The sequence below is a fragment of the Protomyctophum bolini genome (genome assembly GCF_963924005.1).
Source record: "Protomyctophum bolini genome assembly, chromosome: 6".
NCBI lineage: Eukaryota > Metazoa > Chordata > Actinopteri > Myctophiformes > Myctophidae > Protomyctophum > Protomyctophum bolini.
Window position 1 is genome coordinate 44,581,741 of NC_137867.1, and position 6,000 is coordinate 44,587,740.

Here is a 6,000-nt window from a genome sequence, read left to right on the forward strand (position 1 = left end):
CACAGAAACCCCATGACATGACACGCTATATGACAACAGGTTATCATAGCTGTTATAATCTGATCGCCCATGGCTGTGTACTTTATACGTGAGAGCACAGTGTACTTGATAATGCATTGTGTACTGTAGCATACTAGAGACATCTCAGACAGCAAGGTCAGCTTGCTGCAGTTAGCGGTTGTTATGTCTCAAGTGTTGTGTCACATCATTAGGATCCAGCTATATATTTCCAGTATGTGTGTAATAAACTTTGTGAACCTTTAGCGTGATACTGTCGCGTTATTGTTCTCCCGGGCCGGTCGACCGCCGCCGCCGTACCGAGGTATACTTCAACTGGATTGTCACACACCACCCTGCCGGCACACACTACCTGTCTGTCAGAACCACACACCACCCTGCCGGCACACACTACCTGTCTGTCAGAACCACACACCACCCTGCCGGCACACACTACCTGTCTGTCAGAACCACACACCACCCTGCCGGCACACACTACCTGTCTGTCAGAACCACACACTACCTGTCTGTCAGAACCACACACCACCCTGCCGGCACACACTACCTGTCTGTCAGAACCACACACCACCCTGCCGGCACACACTACCCGTCTGTCAGAACCACACACCACCCTGCCGGCACACACTACCTGTCTGTCAGAACCACACACCACCCTGCCGGCACACACTACCTGTCTGTCAGAACCACACACCACCCTGCCGGCACACACTACCTGTCTGTCAGAACCACACACCACCCTGCCGGCACACACTACCTGTCTGTCAAACCAGACGAGGGTCCAGTACTGTTTTACAACAATAGCGTAGCGACATTAGGAAAGAACTTACGTTGTCATATTGTATGACAACGTAAGTTCTTTCCTAATGTCGCTATCTGTGTGCATGTATGACTCATACATGCACACAGGCACTCTGGTGTGTAGCAAGTATAGGACTTAATACAATACTGTGGCTGAATTCACTTTTACGATGGATGCGCGAGATGAGAGACTTACCAACGTGGCACGCTGTTGTCTCGCGAGGGGCGGCACATTCTCTCAGGCGCACACGCACACACACACACACACACACACGCACACAGACACACACACACACACACACGCACACACACACACACACGCACACACACACACACACACACACAGTGTAGTCTAGTCTAAGGCTGAGCAACTCTTCCCGCATGCACTGGCCTTAATTGGATTCTAATGTATCCAGCTTGCTCCAGTGGGCAAATAGATGGTTACAGCTTAGAGAGAGAGAGAGAGAGAGAGAGAGAGAGAGAGAGCGAGAGAGAGAGCATAAGTGATGGGAGAGAGAGCTTGACGGGGGCAGAGGGAGAGGGCGATGAAGGGAGGGAGAGATCGATGAAAAGACATGGGAGGAGAGAGACGGAGAATTAGTGGAAGAACCATAATTACTTAAAATCATTGGACTCAGAAATCCCACGCTTCTGCTGCTCGTGAATGATATAACTTCATGCCTGCATGCATGGGTAAAAAGACGCTGACGCGGTATGAGGTGTGAGGACGGACGCTCTTCATGTTTCACGGCTCATAATCAATCAATCAATTTCCTATACTGGTTAGAGTGAGAGTACATTAACCCATTCTGAACGGGAACCCATTTTGGTTGTCAGCATCATGTTATGCTTTAGCTATTGAAAAATAGCAGATCTACAAGCTCATAGCGCGCCACCGAGTGGCGCGCTACGAGCTTGTAGGTCTGCTATTTTTGAAAAATCGAAGAGCGACTGACATTTTTAGAATCTGATCTCAGGTCGGAATGGGTTAATCAGACCAGCGTGTGTCCAGTGGAAACCTCGTACGAATCTGATCTCAGGTCAGAATGGGTTAAGGTCCTCTCCGTAGACAATGCATTGAAGCTGACCGCTTTCTGAAATATAGCACCGCTGCTGTGAATTCAGCCCCAGCACGTTTTGACGGAAGACAAATTGGGGGTCACATTTTAGTGGAAACTAATTGACCCATTTAGACCTGAGGACGCATCTGTGTCGCCTTAGCTTTCAACCACTTTGACAAACGTTTAGCTGTTGAAATATAGCAGATCTATTGCCACGCTGCATGCTCTCCTTTTTTTTATCTGGAAAATGTGTTACAAATCTTTGAATGTATATTCTTTGCACATGCAGTGAACATTTTTAACTCATATATTTGCATCTGGGAGGTCCCTGGAACAACATATTTTCAGATAGGGGTCGGCGACCAATTACATATCATTTTAGGTGTGGGGAGCGAGATATTTGATTGATTGATTGAAGTATTTATTATCAGTTTGCAGAATTACAGTACATTTCAAGCACAACTCGATACAAAAAACTGTTAACTGTGAGTGGACGACCAATAAAGCACTGACTTGTTTACAAGAGGGTCCACCTTGTTCAATTCATCATAACATTTAGAGACGTACAAATATACACTTCTATATAGCGAAAAAACAGGAAATCATCATCATAAAGGAGGTAAAAACGGAAAAGAAAACAGTCAGGGGAAAACGGGATTCAGATTTTACGGGGACCAGTTTCGAATTGCAGGCGTCCGCATGTCTCAATGACCGTTGGTAGGGCGTTCCACATTTTGGTGGCATAGGAGCGAAATTAATTTAGTCCCTTGTTTGTGCCAAAACAGGGGGGGGGGGGGGGAGAGAGAGAGAGAGAGAGAGAGAGGGCATAAAGGGAGAGCGAGGGGGTGAGTTGGAGGTTTGTCAGTTACTTGGCTTGTCAAGTACTTGTTTATTGTTTATTGTTTATAAGGATCCCCATTAGCTTTTGCCTTGACAAAAGCTAGTCTTCCTGGGGTCCGACACAGACAAACATTTAACAATTGTTTACAAACACTAACTCAAAATAAAACATAGTCAAATAAAATATAAAATAAGAAATAAAAAACATAGGAGAAATAAAAAACATTGATCTGAACAAGCCGTCAATGGGATTTCCACAACAAGAGACATTTAACCTGAGAGTCTGGAATCCAGACTCCAGACTCTGGATCCTCTCTTCTTCTTTCTCACTGTATTTCTGCTTATTATTATTTATTATTATTATTATTGTTATGTTATTTATCATGAGTTGCCCATGGCTGTGTACTTGAACGTGAGACACAGTGTACTTGATATATGTATTGTGTACTGCCTGATCTGTAGCATATACTTTATATAGGCTACGAGAGACATCTCAGCGACAGCAAGGTCAGCCTAGGCACGTTATCATATCTTGTGGTCACGTCATTATGATCCAGGCAGCACTATATATATGTTCCTGTGTGTGTAGTAAACTTTGTGAACATTTAGCGTGATACTGTCTCGTGTCCCGGTATTTGTTCTCCCGGGCCCGCCGCCGCAGTCGCCGTACCAAAGGAATAAGTCAACTGGATTGTCACACACCACCACCCAGCCTGCACACACACTACCCGTCTGCCAGAACCAAGACGAGGGTCCAATTAGAGTTTACAACAATTATTATTTCTCACTTTATTTCGGCCTTGATATGATAAGGGTTGAAAAGCACTGTTTTAATTGGTTAATATCGGCATCTTGACAGTCCTCACGACGGGGAAGGGAAGGGGGTGAGCTGTGGTTCCACGTTCAGGGAGATTATTGTCATTCCATACAAGTAGCCTAAATACAGAGCTGAATGTGTTTCTCAGATCCTTGGCACATCTAACTTGTGCATTTAATGTCTCCGATGATGCTGGCTTCAAACCAGTAACTTCCCAGGATTGCAGTCGTCCTTCTCGCTATATAAAGGCTAGGACTGATAGGGTTCAGCTGACAATAGGTTTTGTGTTTAGATTTGACACGTCTACTCATTTCCCTGACAGACAGACGGACAGACAGATGAGACACAGACAGACGGTTTAAACGGGTATTGCATACTAGGTTCCCAACTTGCATCGTTCCCAGTGGCGTGCACAAATAGACCCTTTTGGCAATTTTGCTCTTAAAAAAAAAAGAAAAGAAAAAAAACATTTTCTTTCTTAATTTGTAGTGTGTGGACCATGGTGACATTGATCAAATCTTGATAAAAAACGCTTCTATATTATTTAGGCCCCCACAATCTAAAGCTATGTTTCTAGTGGTTCTTAGATTTAAAAAAATAGCAGACCTACAAGCTCGTAGATGTGCTATTTTTCAATAGCTAAAGCACCAAAATGGGTTCCCGCCCCAAAATGCGCTGCACAAGGTGCCCTTTTTTCACTTGAGCACCTGCCCCTCTAAATGTCTGTGCACGCCACTGATCGTTCCCAAGTAGGCCGGTGGCCGATGGGCAGCACAGGTCTATAGTGTTCTTTAAGAAGAGAATGTATTTTCACATCAGGCATATATCAGACAAAATGTACACTGATGCCAATAGTGACTGACCATGATCGGTGTAGCTGCTGTTCATTGTCTTGCTCGAGGACACGTGAACAGCAACATTGGCTGGAGCAAAAGCACTGAACCGTTTCTGTTAGTGGTGATCATAATCTGTCACGATCTGGTGGTGGTGGTGAGGACCCAAACGCAGGACAGCCAGGCAGGTATAGTGATCTGGTGGTGGTGTGAGGACCCAAACGCAGGACAGCCAGGCAGGTTTAGGGATCATTCAAAACCCACGGCTGGGTATTTTAATAGACAGGAGGTGAACTGAACAGAAATCACAAATACAGACTAACTAAAGCAGAGTTGACACCAAACAATGAACCGACAAGGTCCGACTGGGGAACAAGACTAATATACACAGGAGGGCTGATTACACATGAGAAACACCTGGGAAAGAAATGAACATAGAAGCATAACAACAAGAACATTGAAATGCTACATCTAGATAAGCATAACATAGAATCAAAACAAGTAGAACATCACCTATAAAAACAACATCTAGATGAGCAAAGTCTGAGACCGTGATTAAATTGGTCATTAAAAAGATGTTAAGTAATTAAGACATTATTCTACTTTGTTGAGCATGATACAATTGGGTGTCAGTCAGTTATAAAACACCCTGAATCACAATATTTTACCAAGAAGCATGCATGGCTTTGTTTTTGTTCAATTGGCAAAAGTTTCGTGCTAGAACTATGGGGCTGTATAGGTCTGCAGGGGGTCTTTTTGAGCTCTCCGGGTTTGTGTAAACAAACATTGAAGATAAAAGTGAAGACAGAAAAGGCGAGGACGCAAATTGTGATTGGCCAGAATGAGATGATGCATGATGTTGTATGATGATAAGAGCGCCCCTCATTTTATGGGTGTGATTTTTGTATATATATATCCACAAACCTGTTGTTGTGGTTGCACTGGCTCTTGAGTCCTGGAGCACAGCGCAGGCTCATTTAATAAACTTTGGGCCAAAGATATAACACACAAGGGAAGCCAAGGAAAACAAGGTACAGAATTTAGCATGGTGGCAGCTGAGCCACTGACATTTTGTCGAAAGTATAGCTGCATGAGGCGAGAGACTTTCTCCAGGTCAGACAGACATGATGCATTATATTAGCCTATGTATTATTCATTATTGGTACTGCCCCCCATAGCCCGTTTCGCGGATACCGCCATCTTGAATATAACACGGTGCATTGTGGGTAGGTGCAAAGCAGTCTGGGGGGGGACCAGGAAGTGTCTAGCCCATTGTGTACAATACAGCACATGTAGCCCTATGGTGTTTCTGAGTAGAAAACTTTTCCAAATAGAAAAGTATTTTTTAACAAGAGGTGCTGTTTACATGTGTTGTTTACATGTGCAACAATAATCGGCGATATAAAGCCAAGTAAGTGGAAAATCATATATCTGTAGAATTGTCGCTATAGATGCCTTAACAGCATCGTCATTGACCCATCTAGCTGCTGTGATTTCATTTGCATTCACATTGGTCTTCTTCAAACAGACAAAATTGGCACCCGGTATAGCTTCCCACACAGAGTACAAAACTCCGATGCTGACCTTCAAAGCAACCAAGGGTAAATGGCACCCCCATATCTTCAAAGTCTGA